At 35.3% G+C, this 17500-nt stretch overlaps 1 pseudogene; it reads left to right on the plus strand.

The window, feature by feature from the left end:
• Positions 1 to 2757: 2757 nt before the first annotated feature.
• On the plus strand, positions 2758 to 5861 carry LOC129883510 (uncharacterized; annotated as a pseudogene).
• Positions 5862 to 17500: the final 11639 nt, after the last annotated feature.

A 17500-nucleotide genomic window follows, 5' to 3' on the forward strand; every position in this document is an offset into this window, starting at 1 on the left:
TACGGCGGTAGAGCTACACTCGTGAGATACGTACTTCAGTCGCTCCCCGTTCACCTTCTTTCGGCCATTACTCCCCCCCGTACCACTCTCAAACAGATTGAGAGAGTCACTGCTGATTTTTTCTGGGGGTGGAAGGATAACAAGAAAAAATACCATTGGGCTTCATGGAAAAAACTTTGTTACCCTTATGACGAAGGAGGTATTGGGTTAAGGAGAACTATAGATGTGTGCAAATCTCTCCAGTTAAAGCAATGGTGGATCTTTAGAGCTAAACCAACGTTGTGGGGTGAGTTCCTTAGAGCCAAATACTGTCAGAGAGCCAACCCCATCATCAAAAAATTCCATTCTGGCCAGTCGCTTGTGTGGAAACACATGATGCACAACAAACACATTGCCGAACCTCACATTCAATGGAGGATTCACTCGGGTTCATGTTGTTTTTGGTGGGACGGTTGGCTAGGTATCGGACCCTTAGCCAACTATAGGCAGGAGTTGGGAAGAGCAAGCAATGCTAGGGTGGCTGATTTTCTTATAGATGGGCAATGGAACATCGATATGCTAAATCAATTGGCACCAGCGCAACTAGTTCCTCTCATCACTTCTTCCACACTTCAGCTGCAAGGAAACACACCGGACCAGGCTATTTGGAAGCTGAATACCAATGGGAACTTCACATGCTCCTCGGCATGGCAGCTTGTGAGGGAACATAGGACCAAGACACTTTCCGACCATTACACTTGGCACAAAAACATCCCCTTTAAATGCTCTTTTTTGTTGTGGAGGGCTTTTAGAGGCAAGCTGCCAATGGAGGAAAAGATCATTGCATTCGGTCATGTTTCCACTCCATGCTATTGCTGCCACAGTCCAGGTCCAGACACCATAGAGCACATTTTCAACATGGGCCACTTCGCTATGAATATTTGGCGCTACTTCTCTGACTCCCTAGGCATAAAGCATGAAGCCACACCCCTCAAACCTCTTGTTATGAGCTGGTGGCTTCATAAGTACCGCACAGAAGCTCACAAACTTATCCTTCACTCCACCCCAATATTTATATGTTGGAATTTGTGGAAGAATAGGTGCGCGAGCAAATACGGGGGAAAGATTTCTAGCCTGGCGAGAGTGAAATTTGCCATTTTCAAAGACATCTCTAATCTACTTAGAGTCGCGTACCCCTATATCCATTGGCCTTCGAACTGGATCCACACTATTTCCTGCATAGATAAGTGTGCTCATGAAATGAAGATCACCCAAGTCTCGTGGACTAAACCACAACTCGGTTTCGTTAAGCTGAACACTAACGGAAGCGCGTTGGGTAATCCGGGGGCAATTGGGGGGTGGCATCTTAAGAGATCATATGGGTAGATTCATCTTCACCTACACCATACCGTTAGGGGAGGGAACCAACAATCAAGCCGAACTAGAGGCAGCAGTTTATGGGCTTAAATGGTGCATTCAACAGGGCTTTCAACACGTTATCCTAGAAGTCGACTCAGAGTTGATCACTAAATGGATCAATCATCAGACGAAACCTCCATGGAGCCTTCACCGGGTAACTCATGACCTTGTTGTTATTTCCGAATTATTTGTTTTCTTTTCTTGCAGGCATGTATACAGGGAGGCAAACTTCACTGCGGATGCTCTCTCCAAGCACAGTCACACTCTTACCACTCCAGGCCACTACACCACCCTCCAACAGCTACCTCGGGGTACACGAGGATACTACATGCTAGATAGAGCCGGCCTACCTAGCTTTAGACGGAGGAAGACCAAAAGGATTAAGAAGCCTCCATGATCTACTACTTATGTTGCAGCATTGGATTGAGTGCCCAATTGCAGTGTTTGTCTCCATGTTATATTTTTAGCCATGTTATTTGATGATCCTCGCTGACGCTAAAATTTTGTTGTATATAGCTTTTATGAGGATTCATCCCCAGTTTTATTTAGATTTTTCCTTTATTTTATGTAAAGGGCGAGTCTCCCTTATTTATGCTTTCCTAGTTTCTTTGTATCGAGAGAAGTCCTCTTCTTTAGGTGCATAGTTTCTAGGTTTCCTTTTCGTGTCCTTGTATCGGGGATGAGTTGACTGACCTTAGTAGGATGGCCGACTTATGAACCACCATAGGATTGGAGGTTAGGTTTATGTCCCCCTCCGTGTATTTTTCTGTTTTATGTATAATAAGGCTTGGGGGTGTGCGGCTCAACCCCTGGCTGTGCACGAGAGGTGGGAGCCTCATATAGGGTCTGTTCCCGTTAAAAAAAAATAGAATCAGCATTTTAAGTTTAATCAATGTGTTATATTTCCATTAATGAGACTATAGTTGTTAGCAAAATATCGCACATTTTTTTTAATTTATTAATCTAATACGCTATTTTATGAATTGATGTTTTCTTTAGCTAGTAGACATATGTTTTATCATCTTTAATTTCTGAATCTTATGCTTCTCCTTTTTAGTCATGTTGCAGGAAATGAAAGGAACTGGATGAGGTAAAAGTGGAAGAGGTTGTATAAGAACTGGATGTGGAAATTTTTAAGAATGAGAAAGTCTTGCTGGAACCGCATCTCAGCCACAAATACCACCAAGGCAAGGACCTCTACAGACAGAACAATCATCTAACCCAAGGCAAGGACCTCAGCAGATAAGCCAAATATCAAATGACCCTATCCAAAGAACATCTCCAGAGACACAATCATCCAGAACTCTAGAAGAAAGTATACGCCCCTCCCTGGAGGTTGAAACTGGTGCATGTTAGTCCATGTCCCTAGCTAGTGGTGCAGGATTATCTGTGCTTGGTCTTGGTTCTAAAAATTTAAATTTACAAGGATCTAATAGACTAATGGGTGGCGTTCTGCAGCAAAGTAAATTAACTTGAAATGCTGGCAGTTTCTCTTCTTCTAGTTCTGCTAGTTCCCTTCATCTGCTAGTTTTCATACTTGACAGAGGCTTAAATAGTTTCGTTCTTTCTTGGGTGCAGATATAGACACTTATTTAATAATCTTATTTTGATCTGTTTCTTAAAATATATAAGCTCAAACTTTTATGTAGCTTTAAGTTGAAAAAAGAAGAGGATAGTTGGTTAACAAAAGATGTTTTTTCAACATGAAAAGTCTGTTATTCCTTTTTCTTGAGGGGGATCAAATACAAATCATTTCCCTTAGCTTTGAGTTTATGGTACATAACCTTCTTGGCCTTTCAAAATATATATACATAACTACCTCGTTATGAACTAAAGTGAAACTATTTGTACATTATTCCACCTTACGAAAGTGAGATTGGTTCTAAGCTTACTCTTCATGAAAAATACAACAGCAAAAATCTTGAATATGCAAGCTTTTAGTGGAGATGCTAAGATCACATAATTTCATATAGTTCTCAAGATCACCATATTATTGCTTTGCAGTTTCTCGCATCAATAAAAAGAGAGGAAGAGGAAAATATAAATCTAAGATGGTTGATATTAAAACCAAGTATGGAGGAAAAATCAATACAATTATTCCAGATGACATTGATAGAGCTGTGGTTTCTGGTGCTAGAGATATTGTTAATTACTGTGGCTTGATCATGAGGAGCAACATCTCATTTCGAGATAGAAATTGACAGAAGATTGTTTTAAAACATGGATAAGCAATGTGGTATAAGGTTAAGGTAATAAATTACTTTCCATTTTGTATTGTCTTTAAATTACTTAATTTATCAAATTTAATATTATAATGTGTTCAGGACAAATTTGAATTTTGTGGTGGACTGCGAGAACATAATACAAGGCTTTGTGATAAGCACTATGCAAAGACTTTTTAGGGAATGGAAAGCTCGATTGCATAATTCTTACTCTGCCTATGAAATTAATGAAGAAAGATTGTCTCATCGACCTGAAGATGTTGAGTTGGAGGACTGGAAATACCTAGTTAAGTATTTTGGCAGTTAGAAATTCAAGGTAACTTTATTATAACCAAAACATTGTTGCCCACTCTATAATCTTAGACATATGCTTACATGGACAACATGACATCTTTCAGTAGCTATCTAGACTAGCATAAATATTTTCTGATCTCTTGACTTAGTATAGGTTGTTAGTGAGAGAAACAAAAAAATAGAGAAAAATAGATAATTAAGCATTCTTGTGGGACACGATCAATTGCAGAAGTAAAGGAAGCTACGGTGAAAACACATTTGTTCTTCTATAATTATGTATACTTCTTGTTATTTATATGATTATTTGCTTCTATATTTTTTTTCTTATTGAACTATATTGTAGAGAAATCCTGAATCGGGAGAAAAAGACACACCAGATAAAGTCTGGAAGATTCAGCATACACATAAAAATAACAACGGAGAATGTGTATGGTTGGATCCGCAATCCCAACAGATTCATATAATTCCCTAAAGACATTACCTTATTATCTTTTTGATCTACTACAAGTTACTTTATTCTTTTTTTTGGAGATAACTTCTTCTCATGATAGTCATTTTCACCTTGTCTACTTTAATATGTAATCTTTCTTCTTCGGATTTGTGGCTGTGTTTGGAAAAAATATCAGCTGTGAAGTTTCTTTGTCTATGTAAATGAACACTATTGAAGACATGGAAATGAGAACACCATTGAGGACTTAACTGCAGCTGCAGTTTCTACCCCATATTTCTGCGGGTTCTAAAGGTAAAGATGAGGATGACTATTGTAAGGTGTTGCAGGTTGTTGGATGCTAAAGGTTCCAAGGATGGTTGTATTGTAGATGTGTACATGGTTGTGTAGTTGAGGTATTTATTGTTGGATACTGCAGCTCTGCAGTAAACTTAGATGTTGATGTAGTAATCCACTCCATTGCACCATGCTAAATCAACCTGCAGGTTCTAGATGTATGCTGCAATTCCACAACAAAGCCATCAAGTGCTGCAACACTTTATTTACCTGCACAATGGAAGCAAACAAGCGAGGAATTCTAAGTACTGTATCAAGTATTGCAGGTCTGCAATGTACCAGCACAGCAGAAATAGAGAAGAAATACCTACTCTAGTCTTTATCCCTAATGATAAGTTATTTAGTCTAAGAAAGCTATAAACGAGGGAGACTCTCCCCTTTACAAAGGTCCTAACTATTAAATCTTCAAAGTCGATATAGCTATGAAATAGAGACATCCAAATTGAAGAATTAGAAGTTAGAACACTAAAGCGGTAAGAAGAGTTCAAGGAGGTTGTTTGATCCTCTTTAGTTTTCTTCTTCTAAAACTTGCCATCCCTAGCTTGTCCAACTTGATGTAGCCCATAGTTTCTTGTGGTAGTTGCTGAAAATTATAGAAATATTGTGTATGTTCAAGCATATGACTGCATTTGGACAATGTATCTGCAGGGAAGTTTGCTTCTCAGAATACATGTTTTCATTGGAAGAAGTCCAAAAGCTGGACCAAAGAAAGTCCAAAGTTACTTTCAATATGTACGTTATGTTTTTGGTGAAATAATTAAATGTTATTGCAGGGTCAGCTTCAACAACTTGTTTTTGAACAACAATCTAAAGAGATCGAGCATCCCATGACTAGAGATGAGATTTTATCATCGGTTCTCGATGAGAGATCAGGCTATGTTCGGGGAAAAGGATATGGAAAGAAGCCTCCAAAAAAGACTCAACTACATAAGTCAGACATAGAGGCAAGTGTATCTTCGGCAATGGAAAGTATTCGTCAAGAGATGCAAGCTGATATGGATCGAAAGTTACAAGAAGAACGTGAAGAAATGACTGCTGATTTAAAAAAGAATATGAAAGAATATTTGCAGAAAAAATTGGAAGAGGAGCGTGAACACATGAAAGGCGAGGTAGACAAGATGTTCCAAGAACAAATGGCTGCTATTATGACTAGAATGCAATAGGTACTTTCTCTTGCTCCTTTGGAATATAATAAATTGTTATCTTAGTGTAGAAAATAGTTACATTGAAAGTTGGACTTGTTATTAGGGAAATACAACAACTAAAATATTTTTCTTTAGAGATGCCGAATCCAACAAAGCTATGGCCTATGGCCAATAAGAACTACTTTAGTTATCAACAGTAAGTGAAAGATTGTTGGAAGTTTTTTGTGTTATCTATTTACTGAAAACTAGTGAAGACTTCTAATAAGCTATCAATAACCTCATCATTATCTAGAGGACACTTTTGGGAAAGCTTCTCTTGGTTTCAGCCGGCGAAACTCATTTAATAAGTCACTAAGGCATGATTTTTCGTTAAGGCTTCCAGATAAAGTGCTCAAGTCTTGTGTTATTGTAGGTTTTGGTTTTGTAAACTTTTTAGTTTCTATATTTCTATTTTTGGAGTCAAAATCCTGCTTCTTTTAGTTATTATTTACAAAAAATTATTGCTTTAGCTGCTCTTTTATGTTGTGAAGTATAAGAAAAAGTTAAGATTTTAGGTTGGGATATGAAGAGTAACATCCCAAGAAACATGTTCTTGGCAAGAAAAAAAATGGTAATTTTCCTTTTCTGTAGACTAAGTACTGTTTGATATTAAATTAGGACTCAATAGAAGCTGTATGAAAAGGTCATATCTTTAACACCCTCAGTCCTCTTTTGACTATTTTTTTACTGATTATAGAAGAAAAGGAATACTATGAAAGACAGTTTGAGACATTGAAGTCATTCGAGGAAGTTGATGTTGTTTTTCTATTTTTAGGGACAAGGTTCTTATGCAATGGGGCCTAATCAAGAAGTAGTTTGAAGGCGTGCAATGAGAGTTTTTGCTTTACGTACTTTTATATGCAAACACAAAATGCTTTTGTTCTAATTTTGTGAGATACAATGATAACTGAAGTACTAGCTAATATGTACGTAATCGTAAATGCTTTTGTTCTAATTTTGTGAAATACTATATATTAGATGTTTTTAATATCTATATATATATACTAATTTTAGAGAATTTGTTTTTAAAATACTAAATATTGGTCTTTAGTAGCGAGATGAATATTACCTTTTGCAATGACAAAAAAATTGCCACTGATATTTAGTGGATTTTTGCGGCTGTTAATTAATTACGTATAGCAGCGACATAAAAGTTGATGTTAATAGTTTATACTTTTTTGCAGCGATAGGAGACACTACTAATTAATATCAATATTTATCAGCGACATAAAAGTTGCCACAGTTAGCTTATAAGTTTTTGTGGCAACTATGTCGCCACTATAGGGCATACTTTAGGAGCGACATAAAAATTGCCACAGTCAGTTAATAAGTTTTTGTGGCAACTATGTCGCCACTATAGGTCATATTTTAGGAGTGACATAACAGTTGCCACAGTTAGCGTATAAGATTTTGTGGCAACTATATCACCACTAAACATCATATTTTAGGAGCAATTTTCCAAATATTTGTGTTGTAAATTATTATTTTTGTGGCATATTTGTTTATATATTGTGATGAATTATGTCGCCACAGATGGATTTTTATTGTGGCGATATTATTTAATCATCACAAATAATCTTTAGATATGGAACTACTACGAATGGAGCAATTATCGCTGCTATATAACTTTAGCGGCGACTTTGGAGCATTTTGTAGCGACGTTTGGCCTATTTTTCAGAATTTTAGAGGAAGGGTAATTTGGGAATTGTCCAAAATTATATATTCACAAGCCTTGAACATTTTTGGACCATTTCTTCAGCCCCCACTCTCTCTCTAAAAGCCCTAGAAACCTCTCTCTCTCTCTCTCTCTTCTTCTTCCTCTCCAAATCCTTCTCCAACAAGAAGAGTTCCAAGAGCTTCAAGGTTTGAGTTCTCCATTAAAGACCCAACCACAAGATTTTCTTCAAGTCTTCACTAAGGTATGTAAGGCTATCCAAAACATGGGTTGAGTCCACCCATGTGCCCTACTCTTGCTTTGAGGTTAGATGTTCATGAAAAATGGAGTTTTCTTGGTATGGTTATGTTTGTATGAGCTTTGTCCCCTATTTATTTGATTCTATATATGTTGATGTTGTTGAGCTAAAAAGTTCTTAAAATGGGCCTTTATGTGAGTATGAGTTGATAAAGATGAGTTGTTAAATATGTGTTATTGACCTTTTAATTATTTAGATTGTGATAAAGGATGTTATTTTCCTAAAAATGTTGTCGATTTTAAAACGTCGATTTAAAGTCTTGAAGTTGTGATGAGTCACAAAGATTTCTCAAATAGATGGAGGTAATAATTGATTATATCTATATGTTGCTATAAATGTGCATTTAAATTTCTTTTGAAGAGATGATTGAGATTAATCGGATAGTACGATTGGAAAAGATTTGATTGTGATAGAGTTTATGAGTTGACAAGGTTGTAATGAGACTTGTCGATATGAGTTGATTGAGTTGATTGGATGGAGTTTTATGAGAATTGAATCTTGGGAGGAGTATCGAGCACCGAATTGGGGAAGAGTATAGTCCATACTCGAACCCAATACCTGTGTTGCCAAACGTAGGGGGGATTGAACCGTTAAGTCGGATGCTTCCCCGAGAGGTTTGTCCTGACATTATAGGACTTGGTTGGATTGGATCCATGAGTTGTTGATTCGTTCATACCCTGGCAAAGTATGAATGGACGCGGCAATAACGTCGATTTGTTGTACTTTCACTGGCTCATAAATGATGGTTGTCGGGTAAGAGAAACTCCCAAATAGGTCTTGATAGTACTCTGAGTCAGAGTGAGTTGAATGGTATATGATTGGTCCCGTCTAAATCCTATTCTTGTTTAGACTTAGGACACTTGATTGAGTTGTTATTTTCCTTGAGTTGAGATTCCGAATTGATTTGATTCTTCCTTGATGTTCGTTGTATTCGGCCATTTTACATGCTCGTATATTCCATATACTGACGCCATTTGGCCTGCATTGTTTAATGATGCAGAGACAGGTACTAGAGATCATCAACCGGCGCTCCGTTGAAGATCCACATACACTCCCAGCTAGTTGGTGAGTCCTCCTAGTTTCCGGAGGATGTTGATCTTTCTTGTACAGTTTGTTGTCGTTTCCTTTATTTTTGGTTGGTGGTAGCCATGGACTTGTCATTGGCACCTCTTAGACTTTGATAGAGGCTTCATAGACTGGAGTGTGGGGAGGTTGAACGGTTATTTAGAGGAGTTTTATTATATTTGTTTGTTGATTTGATGAATGTTTGGCCTTCGGCTCCCATATTATGAATAGTATTTTACTAATTGAGTTTCCGCTAAGAGAATGTGATTGATTGAATGTGTGACTGGACCAGGTGGTTCGCTCAGAGGTCAGAAATGGCCTTCAGGTGCCGGTTACGTCTAGGGTACCCTCCCGGGGCATGACAGAAAACTAGTTAGTTGAATGATATACTCATTTAAAATACCCAAAAATAACTTAGAATTGGGATAAAAAGTTTTGGAAAGAACCAAAATAATCTTGGAAGACATGCAAAAAAATTTTGTGAAAAAAATACAACAAGCTTTCACAGATAGCTTCACCATTCGTGAAAACTTATATTGGTCGTATAGGTGTCTGTGAAAGTGTGAATGTCTGACAGGGCTTCACCAAAACGGGCATAACCTTTTACTCCAAATCCAAATGAGACAAACTTTGTAGCGTTGGAAAAAGAATTCATAGTCCTTTAATTTGATAGGTTATGAAGCACCTAACTCTTTATATTGTAGGCTATATGATTGTTTAAAGTTGACCCAAGTAAAATCCTATTTTGAAACTCAATTGATAAGGAAGCTTTCAACTTAAATTTGTGCTAGAGGATTCTTGTGACCTTAATTCACCTCCAAATCAATTCCTACACTAAGGAATTGACCTTAACACCTATCTATAATTAATAATCTCTGGGTACAATCCTATACATATATAAAGAATAGATTGGATCTTAGCTTAGAAATTTTTAGGGTGTTACAATATCTCCCCCCTGGGATCATTCATCCTCGAATGACGACTAAGCTAGGAAAATACACAAGGCACAAATGCAATGCACGAACTGAAACATTCACGCATGAATAGATACTGGATTTGAAACATGGAAAGGAGTATTACCTCAGATGATTTCATCAAAATTTCTCTTAAGTTTTGGGAAGAGAATTATGGGCTAGATATAAGAATAGGACTACTATGCATTACGCGATGCAACTGATAACTTTTGAGCTTAGCAACTCTTTTCAATTATGTTCTTCTTTATGAATATTACACCTCATTTGTTGAATCTTTTACCTCCCACCAAAGCCTACGTCTAAATCGATACTCTCATGGAGTTCAAGCTTAACTCAAAGTCACATGGTGCTACCCATAAGATGATCATACTAATGTAACCCATAAGATTCATGTTCTTTATCTTTGTAGGGATTTTCATTTAGAGGATACTACTTCTATTATCACTCTAATACACTTACCTAAAACTCTTAACTACAAGTCACCAATAACCTACAACCATCATCCACATAAAGATAAAAATACATTCGATTCTATCATTCTAATCACATTATGGCTTCTTTGTAGGAACTACCACCTAAGAATTTTCATGTTTTCCTTAGCATATCTAGACCCACAATTTCATTTAATTCTATGAAAAGGTACTCCAAATACTCTTACCTACCTATTACATATAACAAAACCTCATATCGCTCCTCCTCCATATTTATAACCTTAAATGGAATAAGCACACCATAATTATCACAATAAGGAACACCCAGCCTCTCCCACTTCCATGACTCAACTACTACTATAAACATCATATCAAGACTAAAATGAAAGGATCACTGGAAGGGCTTAGAAAAAAAGATCATAAGCATGATTCATTCAAAAAATCTAATTAGAGAACATACATGATATAACATGATTTGTACAACATAGGGCTAGACAATTTTAAATTCATGGAATAAGTTTGGGATCGCTGAATGAAGTTACCACTTCTCATTCTAGGAACTGAGCATGGACATGAATCAATATGAAGTTCATGGATCTGGTCCATGGATATGGTTTTGATGCACAAGACATGAATAAGGTAGCACCTCAACTAAAATATAAGGAATATATTGATATGGAAGAAGCATTGATGTCTTATCCTAGTCAACTCATCACTATCAAAAGCTTAAAAACCTACTTTAGTTCCTTAACTCATGATCTCTCCCTTAGCTTGAAGGTCACCTCCCTAAGTCTGCGGACCGATTCTCTTTTCTAAGCTATAAGCACAACAATCCACATGGTTGGGGCATCACTATACACAAGAGTACTTCACTCTTATGTTATACTATACTCGAAGATACAAAGCAACTTCTAGGACTTTCTTCTGACATACTTCTCTTAACTTTCTTCTATCTTATAGTCATCTTTCTATAATCATTACTCTTATTAGCGTACATAGCCTCTTCCTCTAACTCTTATATCTTACCTCTTCCCTCCAGCACTCATCTTCTAAGTTCACATATAGCTAACTGAAGGAAACTTTGACTATAATGAGAGACTCGTCATCATCTATACATAACCCCCTTCGACCTAATTTTTATGGATACTATATAAAATATAATACTTACCTCAACCTTTTCCCCATTGGCAACTGACGGATACTAAGTACAATTGTGATGCATTTCTCACCTACTTAGTATATTCATAATACTGTCAGTATACCTTTCTGCGCTATATTATTTTATAATATAGGTTCAAATAATCAACATCCAGCTCATGGTTAATACAAATTCTACTCAGCTCAACAATACTATTTATGAGTCCTTATATTTCGAGGACAAACCCCCTATGTTTATTTTAGTTATTTAGTCTTTCAGTTTTAGATAGTTAGAGTTAGCTGGGGGATTCTCCCAACAACTTATCTTAGCAGAGGATTTCAAACAATTAGACAATAGTTTCATCTTTATGGTTTGTTATTTTGATAATTGAGTTAAGATTGGGATTTTTTATATCTTTCAGATTCAACTTCTGGATCATATATTTTAGTTTCAATTTATATGTATGAATCTTAGCATCGTGTAGATCGTGAGTTAGCTTGGAGTGACTTGTAACTCTAAGTATCGTGTTATGATTCAGGGGTAGTCTCGGGTCATGACATGCATGTTTTTGAAAAACAGACACAAATCCTTGTTAGACATTATTGAGTTCAATGGATGATTTGTATGATGCATTCTTCTCAAGGTTGCTTAGTCAAAATTAATGTTATGATGTGTGTAGATGATGGATACATCTGGTACCTTTGCTAAATATGTGCTACAAGTCATGTTATTAGAGGCTTGTAGATATGTTTGTATGTTCAATATCTCATTTAAAGCTAATGTTGGGTGAACTTACACTCTTTTTAGCCATGTTTGTTAATATTTGATCATCATTTTACGTAATTTCTAGTTTGATACTCCTTATTTTTTCTCAATTATATAACTTTGAGCTTATGAAAGGTGTTTTATACTTTGTAGATGAAAGAAATATAAATTGAACTAAATATGGAGTAAAAAATAGACAAAAGATGCAAAAAAAAGTCCAAGACAACCACAGGAGCTTGCCCCTTGAGATGAAAGGTGAAGGAACGGTAAAAAATAACTCTCTATTGAGTGCAGGAACAATGTGAATAAGGAAGCCTTGCATTGCGAGGTACAATGTGAGGTAGCTTCCCTAGCACCGTAGAGTGATGCAAACCAGAGAAAATTTTGTCGCTCTCCTAGTCTGGCTAGATGGGCCCTTCAAGGTATTTTAAAAGTCTATAAACATCATACTTACACATTTTAAACATGGGCTTAACTTTGTTGAAGTCAGGAACCCTGTAGGAGCATAGAGAGAAGCATATTCATCATTATTCTAGTTTTTCTTCTAAACTTTATCATAGAATTATTATTTTATTATTGTTGATGAATTCTTTTACGTTTAATTGGATTGTGAATGGCTAAAAATTTTCATTTTAGAGTTATGACCATTGTACCAAAATCTTCTTCTAATTATAAGATTATTTAGAGGATTCTACCATACATAGTTCATTCTCTTAATCTTATGCTCAATTATTTTGTAGTGTCCCTACACATAAAGTAATTGAATAATTTCTAGTGGAACTAGACAAGAAAAATCTTAGAATAGAATGTGACCTACTAGGGGTAGGGTTCATCTACTGATGAATTAGAAGTTAAATGAAAATGTGCCTAATTTGCGCTTCTTGTGTAAACACATAAGAAGATATATACATGCATTTAGATAGGTTTACCACATTCCCCTTAATGATGTAGGTATGAGGTCATTCTGGATAGGTGATTATACGGCTCGAAATACCATGATCATATTACCAATCTTGTGATTCAATAATTAGATAAATATCTTAATTATGCTTAACAACTATAATTAGAGAAGATGAAAATACGCAATGTGCCACAACTCTAGGTCTTTAATCTACGTGTTAAACTCCTGTAATAAATCTTTGCTTCAATAAAAGTGTTCTTATCGAATTCAATAGTAGTAATTTCTAGTAGAATAAATACCAAAAAATAAGTTTCCTAAAATGTCACGATCTAAGCTAGACCCAAAAATGTGACACGACGAAAAAGATCCTAAATGACCCTAAACAAGTCTGTTAGTATAGCATGACGTAAGAAAGTATAATAATTAAGAGTAAACTTAAATGCAGAAGATAAGTGTCAAAAATATAAGTGTAGATAAAAGAGATCTAAGAATAACATTCAAAAGAAACGGGATATCATACTAGTCTGAAAAGCCTCTACTACAATAGACGGGGAGTAGGAAAAACACTAGCTCACCCAAATCATCTAAAGACATCATAAAAAGGAAGACATAAATAACTCATAATGGTTGTGACCTAAAAGCATGAGGACTCACCAAAGCAAGAAACGTTAACCAAAACCTGTACTAGCCACGAAAGTGAGTGGGAGTGTCATGACATATATAATAAAATAATATAGGCAAAAGAGTATACGTTAGTTCTATAGAATATACTTAGTAATGCGAATATGTAATGCATGACGTAAATCATAATAATGCAATGACCAATTTAAGCATAGTAAAAAATTTAAATGCATCATTAGAAATATAAGACATGGTCAATGCCAACTCTTAAGAAGTTCATAAGGTAAACATAGCGTAGTATGAGTCATAAAACTTTACTGTTAATCAACATAAAACTTGAGAGAGGTATAATGGAGTCCAGTGTCTTCTCCCCACCAAAAAGAGGTTTTCCTACTTGCCAAGGTAAGGATCATAAACAAGAGCTCTATGTGGATCCACTAGCTTAAGCTTAGACTATCTATTTATGATATTCTACGGTGGCACATAGTTATGGGATCTAGGTGATTTCTCCTAGTTCACTCGGTGCTAAGAAAACTCACAAAAAGAATATCAATCATAATCATAGTATAATCATATAAAATGGTAATATGCTTATAAGACCAAATTCATCATAGAGGAACTGCATGGGGGAGGGGGCTGTTGAAAAACTTGAAAAAGCTCATTCTTGCTTACGTATTTTGAAAATCATAAGAATAATTCCTTAAACTATATCATAAACATAAACCCAATCAAGCCATAGGAGATACTTAATTAAAAGCATCTAGATCATGATAAGCTTTTCATATAAAATTACACTTAACTTAGAGTGGATAAATCGTGAAAACCTTCATGATGAGATTACTTCCTTTTCAAAGAAAAATTGGTTTCATAAAGTCATATTAATAATTTATCTAAAGCATTATTGAAATCATAGTTCATAAATTCATGATGCATACAAAATCTTAAATTATAGTGCATATTCATAAAATAGGTATAATCATCGGTTCATATATAACTTCATGAAATCCTATGATTATTATCAATTCATGCATAATAAGATCATCAAAATTGTGTAAAACCATGACTGAACGAACCCAATGCAAAATCTTCAAATTAGCTAGAATTTTGGGAGAAATCATAAAGAGGAGTTAAAACCCTTTTTGGGACTCCATGGATGGATAAAATCTTACAACACTAGTTCTAATAAAGACAATTATGAAGTTGATAGATTGTCAACAATTAAGTCTTTGAGGGATCGACAAACTCGATTACTAAAGCAATCACTTATTACTTATGATCACTTACACTTACATTTGTGTTTGGTGAAAATTTGAGACAACATTGGTCTTGTTGTTAGTTTTTGTTCTCAAATAGTGGGCTTGATAGGCCTTGTGTATGTTGTATATTACACTTTCTTATGGCTTGGCCTCGTCAACTCAATTGTGTTGTAGAACTCATTGTGTACTTATTTTTTAATTCACTCGGTTAAGTGAGAAACTAGATGTAGGTCACATCTCTCCTAGTTTTGATCATGATAATAGATTGGAAGAGTTGTTGAAATCTCATGTAAATAATTAAGAGAAATCAAGGATGTATTAATAATTAAAAATTATTGAGTACATGCTCCTTATATAGAAGTGAATTATAGAGTCTTAGACTTGCTACACTTAGAGTTCTACTACAATGCAAATATGCAATTTACAATAGTAGTGGTTGACTACTACTATTATAAGTATAACTTATCCTAGTTGACTTCATCTATACAAGTCATAGCAGCCTAGTCGAGTCTTAGTAGCCAGTCTTCGTGTGATTCTAACTCTATACTAGTTAACAGTTGTACACATTGATTGTACCACATTGTTCAAGTTGTTCCATATCTTAATATTCTCTTATCTTCAAAATTTCTCCTTTAGCTAGTGAAAGGAGGAAAAATTACTCCTAGCTTGCTTCGAAATCTAGCAAAAACTTCCTTTGGCAATGCTTTGGTATGAATGTCATCTAGCTAATCCTTGGACCTTACAAACTAAGTAAAAGTTGACTTATGGCCTCATTTTCTCTAACAAAATGATAGTCCATTTCAACATATTTGAATCTAATATGCATAACTGGATTGACTGTCATGTTTAAAGCACTCAAATTATCACAATACAATGTAAGGACTGACTTGAGGTACACCCAAGATCATGAAGTAGATGTATAATCCAAGTCATCTCTGCTATAGTGGAAGCTACTACTCTATACTCAGTTTTGACTCTCGATTTTGCTATTGTGGTCTGTTTCTGGGAAGTACAATAAATACAATTTTTACCTAGGTAGATGATATAGATTGTGGTTGATCTCTTAGTGGTGGTGTAGCCTCCCCAATCAGCATCTGAATATCCACACAACCTACAAGGTGATTGTGAAATAATTTTGTATCCAAAGTGTAGAGTACCTTTGATGTACAGAGAATCCCTTTTGACTCCTTGAAGATGTTCAATATTAGAACTTTGCATAAACTGACTTGCTAGATTTACTACATGAGTGATACGAGGTCTAGTGAGTGGAAAATACTAGAGACTCGCTACTATCATTCCATATAGAGAGGGATCCGCAAGGCATCCCATAGCTTCATATAATCCATGCTTTTGAGACAAAGAAGAAGCTACAACCTTTGCTAATGTCATATCAGTCTTGTCCAGTAACTTAGCATTTGACCTCTATTCCCAGAAAAAAAGTGTAAAGGACCAAGATCTTTCATAGAAAATTACTTTCCAATGTTGTAGAACCAGCTCTGATACCATGTAGAAATCTCATGTAAGAATAAAGAGAAATCAAGGATGTATTCATAATTTAAAATTGTCAAGGACATGCTCCTTGTATAGGAGTGAATTGTAGAGTTAAGCTTGGTACACTTAGAATTCTACTACAATACAAATATACAATTTACAAGAGTAGTGGTTGACTACTACTACTATAAGTATAACTTAACCTAGTCGACTTCGGCTAGTACAAGTAATAGCAACCTAGTCGATTTTAATAGTCTAATCCTAGTATAACTCTAATTCTCTAACAATTAACAATTGTACACGTTGATTGTACCATATTGTTCAACATCTTCTATATCTTCAGCTTCCTTTATCTTCATAAAAATTAAGATAGTGATTTTGTTGGGTCTTTTAGACTCATAGTTACTATATATGCAGGTGTAATAGTTGGGGCTCCAAAATTAATCAGTGATTAAAGCCAGATCACACAAGTCATATCCGGTTGAGGTGGGCCACCACTAGAATGTGGAGGTAACCTCAACTCCTGCCATTTATTTTAAATTTTTATTTTTTGTATTTTTCAATTTGCGTCTCACATCAGTTGTGTACAAAAATAATGCTTATGATTTGCTCTCTTGTTGGATTTTGGATTGACTTTCTCTATCTTGTATTACGCTTTCGTAACTATATTTATTTGGGGCAACACTAGTAGTATTCTCTCTCTTTTTTATATTTTGGGCATGTTTTAGTTTAGACAGTTCGTCTAATGGATAGTGAGTCATTGGGTGTCCTGTCATGACGTAGATGTCAAGTTTGAATTGTGACAAAAAAGTAATATTTATTTAAACAAATTAAAAAAAAAAAGTAAGATACATAAATTAAAAAAGATGGAGTAATAATTTTGTTTGGGTTGATATAGTGTAAATTTTCTTTAATATATAGAAAGATGTCAATCTATTATCATCATAAATAGCGATGCATCAAATGAAATACCAAAATAATAACTTCAAAATATAGAAGATAT

The sequence above is a fragment of the Solanum dulcamara genome, chromosome 3 (assembly GCF_947179165.1).
Source record: "Solanum dulcamara chromosome 3, daSolDulc1.2, whole genome shotgun sequence".
NCBI classification, from domain to species: Eukaryota; Viridiplantae; Streptophyta; class Magnoliopsida; order Solanales; family Solanaceae; genus Solanum; species Solanum dulcamara.